This window comes from Pinus tabuliformis, chromosome 3_2 (assembly GCF_031772625.1).
Source record: "Pinus tabuliformis cultivar Carrire ecotype Pingquan chromosome 3_2, CPIR1, whole genome shotgun sequence".
Classification (NCBI taxonomy): Eukaryota; Viridiplantae; Streptophyta; class Pinopsida; order Pinales; family Pinaceae; genus Pinus; species Pinus tabuliformis.
This window is the reverse complement of record NC_142302.1, coordinates 603,572,877-603,593,959: the sequence shown is the minus strand read 5'-3', so window position 1 is coordinate 603,593,959 and position 21,083 is coordinate 603,572,877.

The following is a 21,083-nucleotide window of genomic DNA, read 5'->3' as shown; positions in this document are numbered from 1 at the left end:
GATCCATTAGAAGACGAAAATGAGCAAAAGGAAGCAAAAAATATTGTGGAAGAAGACAATGATGAAACTCTAGAGGACGAAGAGTTTGGATTACATGACATTGTTGATTAAATTTAAGTTATGCTTGGAAATCAAGCTCATTTTTTGTAACTATTAAGTAGTTATACTTGCAATGTTTTGACTTTGACATTTTATGAGAAGAATATACACTCAATTAAGGTTGTTATGCATTCAATATTTGTAATATGTGATTTTCGCATGTCAATTGTAGCAAAAAATTATTAAAACGTGTAGTTTTTTAGTTATATTTATGTTAAAAATGGTTATTTTTATGTCCATTGTTAAAAGATATTGTCTTTTAGAAACAATTATTTCTTGTGGATTGAAAAATTAATTAACGATGTATAAATATGTAGAATATCAAAAATTCAAAATAGCAACCTTCTTCTTCAAATATACAAAACAATAAAAACCTCACTACAAAAAAAATAAAGTTAAAATAAAAACAAGAAAATATGAAGAAAAAGACCACTTCAAAAATTATTAAATTTACAAAATAATTGTTTACATTTCATACATTAGAAAATCTAAAAAAAAACAAACAAACAAACAAACAAACCTTTTAAAAAAAGGGTCTGGTGTAGAATTACCACGTTTTTAAATCAGCATAAAAAACACTACCATTTTAAAACGCAATGTACATAAAAAAAATTATAGTGCCAAAAACTAAGCTTTAAAAAACACATGTGTGTTCTGCATCACCCCTTTTCAAAATCGAGTCACTTTTTTTCTATCTCTACAAAACGAGTAACCATATGAGTTCCCATTTCAAAGTTTACATTGTTTTCACACTTTATTGAGAAATACCTCGAATTTAACAATTTAAAAGTACGTATGTCGGACGTTGCTCCTTGTCTAGTCATGTGTGATGTAAAGAGAGAGTTGATTCATACACATAATATGAGCTTAGGAAGGTTGTAACTTGGTACATAATTTCCAATTCAAATTAACAGTTTTTATTAGGATGGTTATCAAATAAACATTTTCGTATAACACTACCAATAAGAAAATTTTCATTCAATCTTTATTAAAAGAATTCATATCTCATAGAGTTGTTAAAAAAAAATAGTGGGATGGATGTCGAGATGACATTTGTACATGAAATATTTCACATTATAGAAATGCAAACATAAGCTCATCAACTTATGCATGCTTATAGTGTAATTGGTACTATGCATAATAAAACAAAATACACATGCATTACAAAATATGCATGCATAGGAAAATATGAAAGAATAAAGTAGCATGCATATGCTAAAGTAGATTTTAATAGATTTTGTTGGTGTTAAATTTAATGTAAAGTAGGTTTCTTTTATCGAGGTAAAAGTTAATTTAAATAATAATAAAAAATACAATTTTACTAAAAATTATAGAAATTTTAGTAAAAACATTTATGGCTAAATCTTGATTTGTCTTGTTCAACACTAGTTCATCTGTCAATATTGTGATTTCAATGAATCCCTGCCACATCTGATTTCAATGAATCCCTGCCACATCTAAGACAAATTAGATAATAAAAATATAAGTTGGAAAACTTTCGAGAAAATCACACTTAAATAATATTAAAATTTGAAATATTAATCAAATTTTCATAAAACTGAACATTAATAAGTAATGTGTTTTTTTAATAACCAATCATATTATTTTAATTTTTAGGAAATATTTAAAAAGTAATTTAATTTTTTGAATCATTGACCGAAGAATCCACAGTTTGAACATTTTTATACCAACGTTTCAAATCCCAAATGGGATCCATCATCAGGATATGAGAATGATGATAAAAGAAGAGCAACTAAAAAAGAATAAATAGTGATGAGCGCATCAATTATCGCAAGGGAAGAGAAACATCAGAGACGAAAGATCAGAGAAGCACTTGAAATTATCAAGCATCCTCATAATCTGAACAGAGACAATGGTATGGAGATTAGCGGGAGCTAGCTTCCCTTGATCAGGGAAATAAAAATCGCAAACACATCCCCAGGTAAAGGCCTCAACAGGTAAGTTATCCCTCTCCTTTCTTCTGTTATTAGTCTGTACTTTCATTAATATCTAAGTAGAATAACTACCATTAATACTATAATATATTAATTTCTATAGAGCTATTAAGTAATATATTAATTATAAATATTAATTATTTATAATTGTTAATATGATTTGGTTAATATATTAATTAAATTATATAGGAATTAATATATTTCCCTAGTATTAATTAAAAATTAATATATTAACCTAATTTTGTTTTAGATATAACCTTTAATTTAATTTAATAGTTAGCATTATTGCTATATAATAATTTCTATATAACTATTAATTAATATATTAATTATTATATTAATCAATTATAAATATTTATTATTTATAATTGTTAATATGAATTAGGTTAATATATTATTTTAATTTATATAAAAATTAATAAATTTTAGCTCAATAAGCTACTCTTAGTTTTTAGTTTAGTCCCTATTTTAATCATTAGGTTTTGTATTAATATATTAACTCTTCCAAAAATTTTAATAATAATAAAAATAATAGTAATTTATTAAAACAAAATAATATTAAATTATATAAAATTAATTAATTAATTAATATTACAGCCGACAGTGTGTTGTTCTTAAAATTCATCCTCATCACTATTTATTCTTTCTTAGTTGCTCTTCTTTTATCATCATTCTCATATCCTGATGATGGATCCCATTTGGGATTTGAAACGTTGGTATAAAAATGTTCAAACTGTGGATTCTCCGGTCAATGATTCAAAAGATACAAGCCACAGATCTCTTAAATCCAAAGTAATTTAATTATTAAAAATTAAATATAAATTTTAAATTTGAATAAGTTTTCCCATTACTCCAAATTACTGACTAACGTCTGTTTTTAATAACCAATTATATTATATTTAAAAACTAATTTAGTTAATATATATATATGAATCAAGTTTTGGGATAACTCCAAATTACCAAACAACATTTGTTTTTAATAACCAATTATATTCTTTTTATTTTTGGTAAAAAATTAAAAACAAATTAAATATAAATTTCATCAAGTTTTCTCATGATTTAAAGATTAGTACATTAGGTTTGTTTTTAATAATCAATCATATGTTTGTTTTTAATAATCAATCATATTATTTTTATTTTAGGAAAAATTTAAAAACTAATTTAATTGAATGTAGATGTTTATAGTTGTTTATATTGTAGAAAATTTTCCAGAAAAAACTATGTAATTTTTTTTTAGTTTTGTGTAAAAATTTAAGAACTAATTTAATTGAATGTAGATTTTCATAGCTATTTATATTGTAAGAAATTTTCAAAACAATGTTTCGAGTAGACATTCCACCCATCTAGTGCTTGATGATGGATGCAGTGTCCACACAAAATCTAAAATCTACTGCACTTTGATGATGGATGCAATGTACACACAAAATCTACTGCACTTTGGAATTCCTACTAACAAATCAAACCACGTGCTTACATCTTATATTTTAATGGTAGATCTACTTGCCTGAATTTTGATCTCAAATCTACTAGTGAATTTTGATTGCAATATTGAATCTCCCACTGAATTTCATGACCATTAACAAAACTTTGTTGACGCTATCTGATCAGACCTACCAAATCAATCTGATTTCATTTGATTTCTTCAAAGACCGACATCAAAATTAGTTCACTCGGACTAAGATCATCCTATCTATATATAAATCTCGCTCAAATTACTTAACACCTTTTTGGAGAGTAAATCAACACTCAATAAATGTTGGAAAGGAAAAAAAATTCTCCACACAAGTGAATTCTAGTGGACAATTCTGGACAGTTCTCATAGCCAAGTTCTCATAGCCAATGTCACATAGCTCTTTTATTGTTTTTCACTTTAATTTACCTATCTTTAAGATAAACAGCATGAAATAGCTACTATGTAGCACTTGTTTGTCATCAAAGTAAACTTCCTACCCAAAGTAATCTAGTTTCGAAGAATAAATTACAAACTAATATTCCATATCTAATTTTTTCAAATAACAACACTTTCAACTTCAAACAAAGATAAAATTATACAAAACCTTAATATTTAAAATAAGGAGAATATCAGTAATGAGGATAAAAATAATTTAAAAAATATAAAAGATGTGATCAATTTTAATCATGGGCACTTTTATGTTTCCATACAAAATCATTTAATGTTTAATAAATATTTTTTTTTTAATTTGAAAAATAATTATATATTTTCTCTTTTTTAAATATATGTCTCCATACATTTACAAACAATATTTGTACATGCCTGTTTTGTTGGTATTCTTGTTTTATCAAAATTATTTTAAAATAGATAAGTATTTTAATTTGAAAAATAATTATATATTAGTGTAGTTACATAAATTAAATGGCTAATAAATATCAATAAACATCAATTCATAATAAATCTCAAAACATTTATTTCATGCTATATATCCCTGAAAGAAAAAGAAAAAAAATGAATATAACTGTATCCTAAATTATTATTAGATGTAAAAATAATTAATATATAACTCTCACCTGGAATCAGGGCTATGTGGTGATTGATGCTCCTTATAGATGGTAAGGAATTTGGAAACTCATCAACAATGATGTCAGCAAACTCATCTAGTAATTCTTTTATTTTGGTAGACAATTCACTCATGTTTGTATTGGTAAGTACAATTTTAGGCTTACTTATCAAAGCAAATGTAGCTCTTCATTTTTATTAATCTCTTGTGGCAATTCTTCCCCACTCACCATTAGCATGCTTGGACCTAATTCCTCCTGTTCCCTTTCATAATTCAACAGTAACATCACATTATTATGACGATCCTTTTGAAGGGTGTATGTATTCCTCCTTTCGTGGACGTCTCTCTTATAATACTACCATGGTCGTCCCAACAAAATGTGATATACATCCATAGGCATAATACCACATAGCACTTCATCTTTATCGCTACCAATCTAGAATTATACCCTACTTTATTCACTTACCAAAATATGATGTCCTTTATGTAGCTAGGACACTCAATATGAGTAAGATGTGTCATCCTCTACAATCCTAATTTCTCCACCATCTTTGTAGACACCACATTGTCAATGCTACCATCAATGACCATTTTGTAACATTTCCTTTTATATTTGCAAATCATCCTAGACAAACTTATCTTTTTCATTGTATCATGAGTTTCCTTCTTAACCTAGATTGTCTTTAGCATTAATGACTCGCCCATCTTAGGAGTTTCTGCCTTCCTCTATTTCTTTGACTTTGTTTTCTAGGAAATTTCTCTTCTACTCTTAAGGTTGCTTGATAGGAATCCACCAGTAACTTTAGGGGAAAGAGGCCAATCTCATCATAAATATCATACCTTACGTCATTTATGTATTTGGCCACGTTCTCAACATCTTTCCCTATGTTTCCTACTTTGATGTTTAGTCCATATAATTCTTCAATGTACTCTTTCATTGGCATAGTTTTCTTCCTTATATTTTGCATTTGCCTAAATGAATTCAATTGGTAACCTTTGGGCATGAATTTTCTTTTAAACATGGCCACCATTTTTTCCTAGGTCTTAATATTTTCATTTCCCTTATTCCTTTGGTATACTTGCAATTTGTCCCACCATAATACTATGTGTCCCCTTAATCTAGTCACAACATATTTGAACTTTTGGTCAACATCAACATCTTCATGGATCAATTACTTATCCAATGTGATGATCCAGTTAAAAAATTATTTTAAATTTAAGTTGCCATCATAAAATGGCACCTCCATGTTTGACCTAGATCCTACCTTGGTAATTATTTTTATTAGTTACTCCTATATTGGTCCTTTTCCTGGATCTCCTTCCATCTCCTCTTATGAGCTTCTATCTTCGCTCTCACTGATGTCTACCACATCAAGTTCCCTTCTCTAAGTTGTCTCCATGGATTCCTCTCTTTCTTAGATACGCCTTAACTTCAATATTAATTCCACACCCATAACATTTCTCTCTCAACATCCTCATCTCGGCAACATGTGTTTTGTAGGTATTTGACCATTTCTTATGGAAATTTATCGAACCTTGAGCTTGGATACCACTCGGATGTAGTAGTGGTGGTTGTTTGACCGAACTTTATTGGGACCACAGACTTGAATTAAGCCTCAATTATAATTAACTCCAATTTTTTTGGACTGGGCATATGATTAAGGGTATGATGATTGGGAATAGGGGAGGCATCAGAACCTTGACTTACTCCTAACATGAATTCGAGTCAAACATAAGTGGGTACTACTAATATTAATCAACGACGAAGGGTAGAGAATGGAATGGATGATTTAGGTTGATTTCGAGGTGGGGCTACCCCTTACGTATGTTGGAATTTTAGGTAGCTCGGTAGGTATTTCTAAGAGATGGAAACCTGCCAAAAGATGTTGGTTGGGAAATTACCTAATGTTGGATTTTATACCCAAAGCAATGAATTTGGTATCTAAAGATATTATTAGTTTATTATAATGGGTTGAGAGAATAAAACCCTAAGATCAATATTTTTCCTAAATAACCCGAGAGAAGAGAATAAATAGAGGAGACCAATAGAAAGGTCTCACACATAGCAATATTATTTTTGTGGAAAATGTAGCCCAAGAGGAGAGCTGAAAATCTTCAAAGAGAGGCTGAATAGAATTATTTTTCTTAATAAAGGATGAATAACATATCTTGAAGGGGTTGAATTCTATGTTTGGTTCATGAAGAAGAGGATGGACTCAAGTGTTTTATGACTAACATTTTAGAGGTTAGATAGGCCAAATTTTTGTTTATGATATGAGGAGGATTGAAGGTCTAGAATAGGCTCAAAGAGACCTAAAATCAATAAGAAAGAGAGGCTACAAGGTGTCTTTGTTGTGGAAAGATAGAACAAAAGTCAAGCCATTGCAATCTGGGTGTGATTGTAAAGAAGAGAGAGTGTTGAATCCATAGTGGAAGACATAAGGCCTTAGGAATGCATAGACAAGCTAAGAAATCATAACATAGATTTGTAGAGGTTTAGATCAGGTAACAGTAAGGTTGATCAAAGTCAAGAAGCCTCGGAAAAGGAGTTATAGGTTCGCTAAAGGTTCCAACAATAATTTGAGAGCTTGTACAAGACTGGGAAAAGGTGGTGAGGCCTTAAGAAGGGTAGCCTAAGCCTTGAGTAGGCCAGAAAAGGCACTAAAGAATCCAGTTATGGAAAAGAAGAGGAGTGATAATAATTTTGTAGTAAGGCCATAAGTTAAAGGATAGTCTTAGGTTAGGCTGAAAGCCTACAAGGGGAGTCAAAAGGCCTTAGAGCCTTAGTAAGTAAGGTTGATATATTATTGAGTTGCAAAAAAGGTGAGCAAAGAGATTTAAGGGGATATTGTTTGTGTAGAAAGGTTGTTGAGTTGTTTTCAAGAAGTCTGTTTGATAATGGAACTCTGAACAATAAGGGCTTTAAGATGATGTGCAATATGGTCTAAAGGGAACTAGCCCTAATGTTAGCAGTTGTGTGACAGAGGTTTAATGGAGCAAATATTTATATGCTTTTTATGGTAAAGGATAGTTAGAAAAATAGATAAAAACGATTGAAGGGGATGAAGAAGAAGGAATTCTACAACAAGTAAGTTATGTTATTTATCTCTATGCTTTGTGGCTAGTTTGAGGATCTATATAATCATACCTCAAGCCCTAGTTTCGTATATTAGTTGTATTAGTGATCTGAAGGGCCATGATTCCTAGTACGGGAGGCCCATGATTCTTTTATCAATGGACTAATAAAGATTAATATTTGGGATGACGAAGAAGGAATTATATAACGAGTAAGTTAGGTTATTTATCTTTGTGTTTTGTTCATCGATTGAGGATCTATAGAATGAGACCTGAAGTCGTAATTTTGTATACTAGTTCTACTAGTGATATGAAGGGCCATGATCTCTAGTACAAGAGCCTCGTGATTCTTTTATGGACGTCCTAATAAAGATTTGTATATGGTATCAATATCTCTGTGTACTTTATTGATTTCAATATTGTAGATTTTTGTTTTGCAAAGTGCTTGTAAGTTGGGAGTTCCTAGTGTGTTTGTGTGCTTGGTTATCCGTAGATGAGATCTAGTGCCTGAGGAAAATACAATAACGTAAGCAGGAGGGATGGGAGGTGGTGCGAGGAGGGTACAAACTAACTACATGTGGTTTTAAACTCTGGGGTGAAGTTAAGAACCTCGAATGCTTGATTTTACTATGCTTTGGTGCTATCAGGAATTGAACTATGATTTATTTTGTAGCCTGACCACTCAATCCATTGGCATTAGGTTCTCAACCCTACGAGTCTCTAGCTCAAAATATTTTCTAGCACTCTGAACAACTATTGAAATTTTCCAATATCCCAATGGGTCTCACTCTATGTGAACCCAAAATTTCATTCACCACACGATCGTAGACTCCTACGTTGGAGTATTGAAGGAAAAGTGAGGCTAGGAGATTTGACCCTGGATTCCACAAAATGTTTATTTTTGAGCCAAATTCAATTAATCAAAAACATGTTTGGTAATAGACCCTTAGGATTTTGACTGATCTAGACAAATAGAAAGGGAAAAAGGCAATGATAACCAAGGAGAATAGTATTTATTTATTTAATAGATAATATACAGGGTTTAAGTGATGTTTTCGGAGTTATTTCCATACTCTGTCTCCTTTTTTTATCCTCTTCTTTTGAGAGACTATTTGATATATATATTTTTCTTACTCAGTTGGTCCTCTTCTTTTTTCTCTTAGGAAAGGGAGGCTACTTGATGTTGCTTCATATCAATACCTCTTTTGTGATTACATCTGGACACTTTTGCAAACCTCAACTAACTAACTAGCTACAATTGTCCCATAAAATACCCAAAATAAAAACAAATAGATTCTTATGACGTAAATATCTATAATGAGTTTTCCCTCATGCGGAAAAGAAAAATTGTTAGGATGCTTCTGCATCAAAATTCAATTTATCAATGGAATCAACTTTAATATAAAAACAAATGTAAGAAGAAAACTTATTTTATTTTGTTTTGAAATTCAATTCCATTCATAGCAAAGTTAATTTTTAAATTCAACCTACCAACCAAATTAAATAAAATGTAATGATCACAAGAAACATATTAACAAAAGAAAACCAAATTTAAGGAGCACACTAAACATATTAAAAAGAAAGCCTTTATTAGTCCCCTCCAAGGCAAGGCTCTACCAATCAATTTGCTTGTTTACTTAGTTTAGCATTGACCAGTGTTACTTCTAATGTTTAACTTTGGAAAATAAATATTTATTTTTAATATTATTAAAAAATTGATTTTCAAACATTTGATTGGACCATAACTTAAAGTTATTATTGTAGTGTTTGCACAAGATAATGCCATGTGGTTGATTGCCTCACATATTTTGATTTTTTATTCTTAAGCTTTAAAGGAAGTAAATAACATATTTATGATCACTTACTTCCCACTATAATTTAAGCAAGACTTTGCATAAAAAACAAACATAGGAATAAGATGTAAGGAGATCTATTTACCAGTAGACTTTGCTTCTCACAATCCTTTATGTTTTCTTCTCACAATTCTTAATGTTTTCTTTAGCACTAGTTACTTCTCACCATTCTTTATGTTTTCTTAAGCATTAATATATGAGTAAAACTCTATCTGTGTAGACTTACTAGTGGTTACTACCCACCAAAATTTAGCAAGCAATTAATTTATCCACTTCACATCTCAATTTATTAGTTCTTCCCAAAGCAATACTATAGAATTCTATTTTCCTATTAACCACTATTAATTTAGCTAACATTGTCCACAATATTTATTTATGCAACTTGCCCCATAAGATAATTTTCAACTTGTGTGACAGGTTCCATTTTTCTATTAACCACTATTAATTTAGCTAACATTGTCCAATGTTTATTTATGCAACTCTTCTTGTAAGATAATTTTCAACTTGAGTGACATGGACTAAGCTACCTACTTATTGGTTATATTTAGATATAAGAATTCAGGATCCATCACATGTTTTTTTGTTGAGATTTCAAGTCACTTTGACTTTCAATTAGTTTTGAAAATTTTAAACAAATTCTAAGAAGTTTATTAAAATTTTAAAAATCTATAAAATAATTTACGCAAGACTTTGCATAAAAAAATAGAAATAAGATGTAAAGAGATATATTTACCAATAGTTACTTCTCACAATTCTTTATGCTTTATTTAGCACTAATATAGGAGTAAAACTGTAAATGTGTAGACTTAGTAGTAGTTACTACCCACCAAAATTTATGAATTCCATCCACTTCACATATCAATTTATTAGTTCCTCCCAAAGCAATACTATAGCATTCCATTTTCCTATTAACCATTGTTAATTTAGCTAACATTGTCTAATAAATAAATATTAGACAAACTGTTCCCATAACCCAAAGCAATACTATAGCATTCTGTTTTCCTATTAATCATTGTTAATTTAGCTAACATTTTCTAGTAAATAAACATTGTCTAATATTTATTTATGAAACTCTTCCCATAAAATAACTTTCAATGTGAGTGACAAGGACTAAGTTATCTACTTATTGGTTATATTTAGATATAAGACTTCAAGATCCATCACATGTTTTTTTTTACATTTCAAGCCACTTTGACTTTCTATTATATTTGAAAATTTTAAACAAATTTTATGAAGTTTATTAAAATTTTAAAAACATTATAAAATAATTTAAGCAAGGCTTCGCATAAAAAGAAAAGATAGAAATAAGATGTAACGAGATATATTTACCAATAGTTACTTCTCACCATTATTTATGTTTTCTTTACCACTAATACAACAGTAAAATTGTAAATGTGTAGACTTACTAGTGGTTACTACCCACCAAATTGTAAAGGGTTGATGAGTATTTTGCCAAGTTATATTATTTTTTATTTTTGTCATAAAAACGTTGAATTTCAATTAGTTTTGAAATTTTTAAACAGATTTTATGAAGTTTATTAAAGTTTTGAAATAAATAAATTAAAAAATAATTTTTTATTTTTAAATTGTAAATTGTTTTTAAACTAATATTAAAAAAAAAATTATTGTTACAATACCATGGTCCAATATCATAACTTATCAATATAACATACCCAAAAATCATAACTCATTTGAAAATCAAAATATTTTATAAATATTTTAATTTAATTTAATTTAATTTTATAACTTTTTTTAAATTAAAACTTAATAGTTATAATATAACAAAATTAAAATTACACTGTTTTCTATTTTGGTCAAAAAAATATTTAACCTCTTATTATATTAAATTTTTATATTAATTAACAATTATATATAGAGAGAGAAAGAGCAAGAGAGAGAATTATAATTATAATTAATTTAAGATTATCCATTATTTTTTTTGCACAACGACCGTAGAATTTTTAATGAAAGACTAAGATGCCTACTTCTTTGATTTTGAAATTCAATCTACCCACTAACTTAATCATTACAACAAACATATTAAAGAACATTTATGGGACAAATTTGATTGAAATTTTTTACCCTTGAGCGAGCCAAAATTTTAAAGTTTGACACTTGTAACCTAAATTTCCAAAAAAATTACCAAAATTCTTTACAAAAATTCTTACCACTTTTTTTTCAAAATTATACCAGAATATGATCCCTCGTTAAGCTACGACATATTAAAGTAACTGATAACTTTAATATCTAAACGTATTTTGCGGACATGTTGCCAGCAAAATCAATCATCGAATTTGCGGAACTAGTCATCAGTCAAAATGGACTTTCCATTAACAAAAGTGTTGCTTCGTTCAGAAAATTAAGTATTAGGTGGTAAATGCTTTCGACGACCAATGGTGGGCGATGCATGAATGGTGCATGGTTGTAATTCCGTCATTGATCACGGGATAACTTTCATAGCCCGGGCCCACGTCACATTTATTGGTTGGTAGATTGGAGTTACTAATTTCAACACTGCCTTATCAATTATATATTTTGTATAGACCATACTATAGTTGGGAACCCATTAACGTCGATTGACTATAACAGATTTACTTTCTCTAATCTCATGGCTTTTGCTCCTCGTTACACAACAGCAAGATAATCTTGTGCCTTTCCATTATATCGCAGTGCTTCAGCTTATCAATATCATGGCAACCTCAATCCAAACTTTCAAACATTTTCAATCCATAGTGACCACCGTCTCAGCAATACCTGCTAAATCTAAGTGCAGGGCGCCGCAGAATGGTTTCCAATATTGATCATCAAAATATAAAAAAATCATGAAATGTAGCTAGGGTAAAAAATAATTCGGTCGGCGTATGCCCACCAGCGTCAGTACAGTGTCGACACAATTGTGCTAGACATATGTAGTAAGGCCACATAATGTTCATTCGTTATGACTGTCACGATCCCAACGATAAATATGTAAAAATAAAAGAAAAAAAATATAGTTACAAGGCTTATTAAATTTTACCCCACCCATCTATTCGAACATAGAATACACATATGTAAAGCATCGTTCTCAAGTATTAAACGCGCTGCTGTATATATATATACAAACCTTATCAACACAAAGTCTCACTCTTGACTTAATACTATATGATTACGCTTGGCGACCTTCACGAATTAATGTCTAAGTCAAGTTAGTTCATTCACCGGATTGCTGCTCTGTCCAACTCCGGCGCCAGGTGGTGGACGGAATTTTAATTGACTTCACCCACCCTTGCCAGGTGGCCTAGCACCGTGCTGAAGCCATGTGACTCCTCGGTTGTCACGCTGTGGACTTTCGCGCCCAGACTCCCGCTTGAATGAACGATGGGGATTCAATACTCACATCTAAGGGCTCAAACTCGCCCAAGGGTTTAGAGGGTGATTCATATACCACCGAGTCACTTGATTTGATTCATTTGCGTGTGTCTGGTGAGGCCGAATACTACTCAGCTCGGCGGTTCCTCCCCTGCACCATTTGCCAGGTTCTGCATTGCTATCTCAGGTATAATAATGACTGATGCCCGTCGTTTACTCGTCTACTCTTCGGCTGTTCAGATATATATACAATGCGTTTGTTTTCTCAGAGTTGATTAGTTTTGGATTGTTTTACTCATGAGCTAACTCCGGATGCATTTGCCGGTTGCATCTACGACCCTCCTACCGCTCAAGGAACGATTATGCTGCCCAAGGCGCTCTCAGGTGTGTACTCATATCTTGATTAGATGCGGAGCTTGAGATTTAACCTGATGGGTAAGGGTTTATACATATGAGATTTGTTTGGTATCGATTTCTTGGCCAGAGGAGTTCCTCATGGCGTTCTCTATTTTATTTGTCTCAGGGTTTCTGCATTCGGACCAAACCCTGGGTTATGATTCGCGGTCGGCCATTCCATGCCGGAACCTGTGTCTTGTTTGATTTATTTAGACTTATGTTAAATACGGTTTCTGGCATATATGCCCCATGGTTGTATGTACATTTACTTTAAGGGTTCACGGCCTCCATGCCTGAAATTGAAGTCTGAATATTCGCCCCTCTTTGTTTCTCATGCTGTTAAAAATGTTAAATATGAACTCTCAGATTATTGTCTGTATTTGTGAAGAACTATATGGTATTATTCGATTCTCTGGACATTTAATAAACATTGCTTCCGCTATACCCATCAAGGGTTTCTATATAGCTTAACGTTAATATACTTCTTTTCCTCTTCTGAATACGATGTTTATATTTCTTCATTCGGTCAAGTTTTGCACCCATGGCCGTCTTGTCTTATACGCTAATAATCTTGCTTCAGGGAACATGCCTTGAGCTCGCCTTACGATAAGATTTATTGTTATTTCCATTGGTTAACAGAGTCGAGTTATTCTGTTAGAGGGTTTTATTGTAACAGTCGTATGTATTTGTTTCTTATTACGTAGCTGTACCACAGCGGGGTACGCGGCCGTTTACCCACGGCTGGGTTCTGTTCTCAGGTGATATAATGTTCGACTTTTCAATGATTATTTGTATTGGTTACTTATGCGCTGAGCCGGATGAGTCCTGGCGTAGCGTATTATGATAACACAGTATTTGCTTTCATACATGTTTCAAAATGTAATGGAATGTTGAACCCTCGGAACAGGGTCTGTTAAGTTTTCGTTACTGCTTCGTTATTTATTATGCACAGCACTGATATTTCAAATGTGCCTCTCTACTGTTCTGGTATTTCAATGAATCTTTCTACCGTTCTGGCTGGACACCATGCCGTAGCTGGGTACCACGCCGTGCAATACTATTTATCTGCACTGTTTACATAAATATTCTGCATACTGCTATGGTCTTTCAGGACCACATTTGGGTTTCGTACAGTTTATATAGATAACATGAATCGTATTCAGCAGATGATTTTTCTCATTTACTGTCTTATACAGCTAGTTCCAGATATTCATTTGAACTGTACATAATGTTTATATTTTACAGATATCCCACTGTTATATTTCTCTTTACATATAGCTATTAAAAGAGATTCAGATTCAACTGTAATTTCCATCTATATACTCAGTATACTGTTTACTGTAGTCTAAATCTTGTAAATAACTCGTACCTGGTCTACCAGTTACAGGAGTTAGCGCTCCAGAAGTTCACCTGCATTTCATACTTGCTCTTATCCACCCAACCTTGAGATCCATCAGCATGTTGGATTCTCCCCCCGAGCTGTCTTGCAGGCCTGCAGCCCTCAACAAGACTCATGCACCTTCGTGCTTGGGTTATCTGGTCCTTACCAGACTTAACCCTTTTTCCTTTCTTTCCCTTTCTTGGAATCTTTCCCCCCCTGTCTGTCCCAACAGCCCAGGGGTTTTCCTTCCCAGGACTTTTCCTGTGTGAAAGGGTAGTTTTTCAATTTCATAACTGATTTCTTTTTCTTTAAAAATCCTCCACCAAGAGGCTGCCAGCATTTCAAAGATATATATTCCAATATTTTCAATTTCATAAATAAGATAATGTCATTTAGTAAACAATAATTAACAACTCACATTAGTTTCTTACCACAGTAACATTCCATATTTACATGTTTCACGGGGTCATCACAATGACTATTTGGGTTTTATTTGAGTTTTACTGATAACATAGAAAGGATTCGGTTTCGGTGTACCAAACGACGAAAAATCTGCTTTAGAGTTTGTTGTTTAGATTCCAATGCTATAAAGTATACCTTCGTCTCAGTTTATGATATCGATGAAAAATTCATATAAATCAATTGAGTTTCCTTTCAAAGAATTATTTTGGAGCCCCTCGCAACCTAGGTTAGATTTAAACGAGTTATTTGTATAACAAAGCCTCGTTGCCATGAACTGTTCAAATTGTTATCATTCGTATTTAATTCCTTCACCTGCCTACGATGCATTTTAGACAGATGATCAACAAAACACAAGGAGAACGAATGACGAGTGCTTGGGATATTCCAAAACAGAAAAAATCTTTAATAGATCTGGAACATTATAATGTTCCGGTTAGTATTATTGTTAGTGGTGGGAAATGAAGTCCTTGCCAATGGTTTGCAATGTAGTCTGTCACGTATCGAATTGCTAGCCTGAAACACTGAAACACACTAGTGAACTTTTGATGGATCTACTAAAAAGATATCCTAAAATAAAATATCAATATGATAAATAAATTTAGATTGATCCAAATGTTTTGCTCATTCTCCCTTTTAAAGGTTTGATGGAATTATTTCCCATCTTATAGAAGTTTTTAATTTATTTTTTTTCTATTCTCTTTTTACTTATTTTATTTAAGCTATTTTTTAATTTGAAATACTTTTTAAGTCAATTTTTACGCTAAAAAATGTTATTTTGCTCCTTCAAAGCTTTCGGGTTAGAAACCAGAACAAGGAAGGTAATCTCATGGGAAAATACCAAATGTAAAAACCACAGAAAATACCATATTTTTTCTGCCTTCACACTCAAATGGGTTATGTCACCCCTATAACCTGGTTGCCACCATCATTGGAGGTCCATCTTAGCAACGCCAAAAATCAGGGAAATGAATATTACAAATCCTCCCTCCCCAAGATCACTTTCCCTCACGCAATTCACATCTATTTACCAATTTCGTTGTCCAAAGTCATTGAGTACCAATACCAGGGTCCCATAAGAACCATTGAACTATCACAATATGACATTGAATCACCCAATCAAAGATAGATCTCTCAGTGTCTAGATCCCAGATCAGCCTATGATTCCACTCCTCACCAATAGATTCGCAGGCCTGTGAACCGCCACCTAGATCGTAATCATTAGAGAAATTTTGAGGTAAAAAATGGGCCCCAAAACAAAAATGTACAAAAAACATCAACTTTATAAGAACCAATAGGATTTAATATGATGATGTCGACCATCGGGATGATTTAGCAGTTTTGGAGTAAAAAGGTAAAAAGATACAAAAAAATAAAAAACTACATTTTCAACTCGTATTTTCAACTTATATCCATATGATTTTACTCAAATTTGGAGTGGGAACACTCGTTTGATGCTGAATTTACTTTTGCATCCAAGGAGTACCCATGTTGCCTAATTTCGATAAACCCTACTACACCAGAAACGTAAAATACATGAAAACCATGATAGCAATAATGTTTTTCATGTATTTCACATTTTTCGTGTAGTAGGGTCTATCAAAAGTATGTAAAATAGGTACTCCTTGGGTGAAAATTTATATTCTGCATCAAACGAGTGCTCCCACTCGAAATTTGAGTAAAATCATAGGGAGATAAGTCGAAAAATAGTTTAAAAAACTTGATGAGGTAATCTAATCTTATTTTATTTTGTCCACTATTAGTTTATAATATTCCTTAGGAGACCCATTTTAGACCTCAAAATTTCTCTAATGCTAATTGCTAACTCAACTTACCATCAATAGATCCTCCTGGATCGCAATGCCACAAAAATTCATGGCCCGTGCACCATGCCTCTAATTGTATTATGTCCTTGCCAAAGAATTTCCTCCCAAAAATCGTCTCATCAATTAGGTACCAACTCATAATTTATCATGTTGTTGTAGCGGCTACAACCACCCTCCAAAATTTTGCCTTATCGTTGTTTTGGAGCCTCCCTACCAACCATCCTAGCAGCATGTCTTGCACTATCAAGTACATAGGCTTCATTGGTTTTTCAATAGCTTTCCAACCGGTGCATGTTAGTTTGCTTCACTCCCCTCACACGCTGCCACTCCGGACTTGGGCTAGTTGTTGGTTGAGAAACTCTCTCAGAAAAATGTGCAGTTCTAGAGAGGAACCAACCTTCCCTCCAGAAATTTCACAAATATGCTGGCCAGCCTGCTCAGCTCAGAAATTGTGCAATGTAGTCAAACAGTCTTCCTTGGTAAAATTGCGCAATCTTGCCCAATGTTGCAACTGAGCCTAGAAATTGTGAAAATCAGTTGGGTAGACTGTTGAGCTCCAAAATTACGCAGAACAGTCAGACAAGCTTCCTTGGAAAAACTGCGCAATCTAGCCAACATTGCAGCTCAACCCAGAAATTGCGCAATTATGGCCAGCATTCACCTACTCCTCCCAAAAATTGTGCAATCCTTCTGCGACAACCAACCCATCTCCTCCCAGAAATTGTCCAATAATGGGCAACAGTCACCTGCTCCTCCCAAAAATTTCACAATCCCTCTAGGACAGCAAGCCTAGTTCCTCTCAGAAGCTACGCAAATCCCTTTCAGTCAAGTATGGTGTCGCATGTGCCTTCAACTTGACTGGTTCCCTCCGGGACTAAATAAAATTGATTTGCATGCATGGGCTGCTCTTCCTAAAATAGAAAAAGGCAGCATGCAAAAGGCATCCCTAGATTTAGGAATCTATTTTTAGCAGCTGGAGGTTACATGCATAGATCATTTTAGAAACCTCTCACCAAGTGTCGCCTTTTCCTAGATTTGTGGCACGCGCGTCATAACCTCAATATTATCAAAACTAATGAATTGGATGTTGAAGAGCACATTCCTCACATCGACCTTGCAGCTCTGAAATCCCACATTGCATCTAGGAGTCTTCGGCACTTTCAGCTTAACTGTTTCAGGATAGGTCTATTTTTCATGTCTTGCGTTGCGTTTCTATCACCCTTTTTTTCTTTTTCGCTTTGTGTGAATGTTGTCTGCTTGATTTCAAGAAGCGATTACTGTCATTTTGATGTATGTTAGCTTGTAGAAGCATCATTTTAGTTTTCGTTCGCATCTCACTTCTGTCGCATGCATGACATTGTTTTTGCACCGACAGTTGCCATTGTAGCGACCCGTTTCACACACATGCATGTTCTCCCGTTTTCTGAATCATTCACTTGTTGTTTTCATGTATGACCATTCTTTGTTGTTTACACTTAGTTTCACCATTCATTCAGACTTCTCATGCTTCTAGTCGCCCATCGGCGGGTCTGGGATGCCTTAGCCCGAACCTAGCCTTGCACGGCTAGCATTACGCATTTCTAGAAGTGAAGGCTCTGCCTTCCCTCCAAAAATTGTGCAGGTTTGGCCCAACACTGACCTCTAGGCTTGCATTGCGCAATTTAGGGAGGAAGTGCCTTGCTAGTCCCAGAAAATGCACAATGCAGTTTGTTGGTTTGCATGTCAAGGCTAACTGAAATTGTGCATTGCTCATTTTCAGTCCTTAGCAAGCCAGGCTAGACTGTGCATTGCGCAGTTCCAGCAGTCGGTCAGCCTCCCCACATCCTGAACTCTTCCTTGCACAGTTTTGGCAGTCAGTTTCCCAGCCTCCAGGTGGAAATTACGGAATCTTCACAAACAATCACATAGGTATGTTGCATGTCATTCCTTTAGCTTGTTTTGTTTTTTGACTAACATATTGTTTTTCATGAGTGTTGCTATGTCTCCAGGTATCACAGATGTTCGTCTTCCTCTCAGCAGAAAAGGTACAATGGCTTCCAGGAGAGCAGAGTCGAAGACACCGTTCAAAGAACAATTGGGGATGTAGTCAATCATGTTTCTATGAACTTGCCTATCTATGAAGAAATCAAGTTGTTCATGGACAAGGATATCAATATGAAATAGCGGTGATGTCACAGCGAGCAACACCATCAACAGTAGCAAAAGGTAGCACACATGTATGTGACAAATACAAGAGGAAGGTTATTGACAGTGCAAAGGCAGAATAAAGTTGCAAGCTCAAGCAAATCCACTTGTGATGAAAATAGCTTTGCAGATTAAGGCTATGACGCAACTTGTGATGAAAATCAACTGGCGTGAACGAGACTTGGATACTCTTTGATCCAAGATTCAAGGGGACCAAGCAGTTCGAAGGGCATTGGCTCATTATGGGGTTCTCAAGTTGATAGAGAACCCATTGATGAGAGCAGGTGAGCCGTTGCTATCAAGAATTGTGAGCTACTTGGATCCAGACCAGGAGGTCTTTGTCATGCAGGGGCACAAGATCGAGCTCACATTACAGGATATTTACTTTTTGACCAGACTGCCTCCCCTTGGAGTGGTGGGGGATATTCATCCGATCTTACCTCATGGGAGGAACATTACTGAGTTCATGGAGCACCATTGTCGATGGGGCGTTCGTGTCAAGGGAATGAATATTCTTCTTGTTGATCTAGAGAGGCTAGATATGTAGGTTGTTTCTGTAGCTGTGTTATGGGTCTTAGGCAACCAGGTGTTTTGCCACATCACTGGTGGGCATATGATGTTAGTTGAGAGTGTTTTGGCTAGGACCTACTATGGGTGGGCCCATCTGATGTTGTCGTCGGTGAAACAATAGTTGAGTCTTTGCAAGAGGCAACTGAATTGTGATTGTTCTTTTGGTACAATACTATGTGTGTTCTTCTTTGAGAAGATACGCACTATCTGTCCTCACATACAGATATGAGATGGGGACCCACAGGAGCCCATGATGCACCGCTGGAGGCAGCTACTGTGGAGAGGATGAAGAGGGGGAGTCATATGGGTGTTCCAACCCAAGTTTTTCTCACACTGGGATCAAATGCCCCTTTACATTGACACCTACCCTTATAGCGGGATGAACTATCAGGGGGATCCTGACTTACCACTTCCTCCCGATCGAGCATGGGGACCAGACGATAAGTGTTAAGGTGCTATGTTTTATGGTGCATTTTATATTTCTATCACATGTATATGGTACTAAGTGTGAAAAATGTTGTATGCAGACATAGCACCGGTGAAGCAAGCAGGATATGCAGGTCAAGCTGCAACACCTGGGGTTGCAGATCGGGGGACATCATCGTCACAGCAGGGTCCAAAGGATACTACACTGCTTACTAATTTGCATCGTAGGTTTTATGTACTCTTGACTAGGGTTTCAGAGCACGGATGGAACGACTTAGAGGATCGATACACATATGAGTGCACCAGTCTTCCCTCAAAGTGGTGAGGTATCGTGCGGTGCGTGGCGATGGCAGGTTAGGAAATACATGATCCATGTGTAGGTGGAGTAGAGCTTTTGGCGCAAGATCCGTCGAACAGTGACTAGATTTAGGGACATGTGGGTACCTTTGACTATGATTTCTGTAACATGCTATGGGCATGTCAGATGTATTTAGAGCTATGGATCCAAATGCTTTTATGATACATAATATGATTATGCATTTTATATGACGATGATGGTTCACCATTTGTTTTTTTTATGGTTATCTTCTGTAATATACATGTGATAAATGGCAATCTAGAATATTGTTTGCAATGATATCTACATAGTGATTTTGGGCTCTAGGTACATGATTGAAAGTAATGGTTTCAAATTCCGTACCAATAGCTTCACTCATAGATATTTTCTAAATAGGCCCTAGTTATGCACATGATACACACCATTCAATTGCATGATAAGTAGCAATGAATCTAAATGAACATGAAGATGAAGGATGTGATGAGCGAGGGCATCAACCTAAAAACCTATCATTACATCATATTCAACCTGATTATTGGTGGCAGATCCAATGCACACACCGTTTAAAATGACTAACATATGAAAGGGGGTAAAAATGGCCCAGGCTATTGAGGCTATATTCTAGGAGAAGTGACTCACATCGTCAGCATGACCAATA